Genomic DNA, 932 nt, shown 5'->3' with positions numbered 1-932 from the left:
ATTTTTGCCCAATATGGTATTCCTCCCCTGGGCAATATTTGCTTATGAATTCACCATCAACCTGCCTATAGATTATGTTATGATCCAAAGCTCTTCCTATAGATTTCCTTATCATTCTTTTTATCCTTTCAAGTAAGATATGCTTGCATTTTTTCTTATTATTAATATAGTATTTAGTATTTATTTACCTTCTCTCTTTCAAAGCCTGAGCCAATCACTTTCTCCAGAATTCATGGGTGAGTGCATAAAAAGGAGGATACAGTGCAGATGAGTCGTGATAGAAAAAACCAGGAGAGGTGGAAGGGGAGACAGCTGGTTTGCGTGGGGAAGAGGATGAAAAAGGCCACCATTAGGCAGAAGAGCCTAATGGCTTCTGAGATGGCAAAGCCCAGAATGCTGTAGGAGAATAGGAGATGCTTCAAGGAAGAGTTACTGGCATAGCCAATAAAGAGGTTTCCAAAAACAATGCCGATCCCAGCCCCAGAGCCAGCCACCTCAACTGTGCTAGCCCCAGCCCCAAACGAACTTGTCATTCATGTCATTGTTCCTTGAAATGATGCTAGTCTGGAAGCTGCAGGGATAAATGAGGTCAGAGGACTCTAGACTGCCAACCTGATGAGGCTCTCTTCTGTCAAGGTCTCTGGTTGTTCCAACAACACTGAAGACAGCTGAGAGGTGTTGTTGACCAAGGAAGAGGTAGAGCTGAATTTTAAGCAGGCATACATTATCAGAAGTGAGGGGCCAAGGCAGAGATATGCGCCCAGGGCAGAGAAGTCAGAGAGTATGCCTGTAGTTTGACCTAAAGACATCCACACTGTAGTTCTTCCTTTCCTTTAAAGGAATTTCTACTAATACAATGAATCCCACTTTAGTACACATCTCTCAGAAGATTCAAACTCACCTGTTCTGCAAAGCAAATGGGGTTGAAAAAT

At 42.9% G+C, this 932-nt stretch overlaps 1 pseudogene; it reads right to left on the bottom strand.

Moving 5' to 3' along the window:
• Window positions 1-230: 230 nt before the first annotated feature.
• Window positions 231-725, bottom strand: LOC129683131 (ATP synthase F(0) complex subunit C2, mitochondrial-like; annotated as a pseudogene).
• Window positions 726-932: the final 207 nt, after the last annotated feature.

Source organism: Psammomys obesus, unplaced genomic scaffold (assembly GCF_907164565.1).
Source record: "Psammomys obesus unplaced genomic scaffold, mPsaObe1.curated_primary_1811, whole genome shotgun sequence".
Lineage (NCBI taxonomy): Eukaryota > Metazoa > Chordata > Mammalia > Rodentia > Muridae > Psammomys > Psammomys obesus.
Note: the sequence above shows the minus strand (reverse complement) of the source record. Positions and strands in the feature narration are given on the sequence as shown.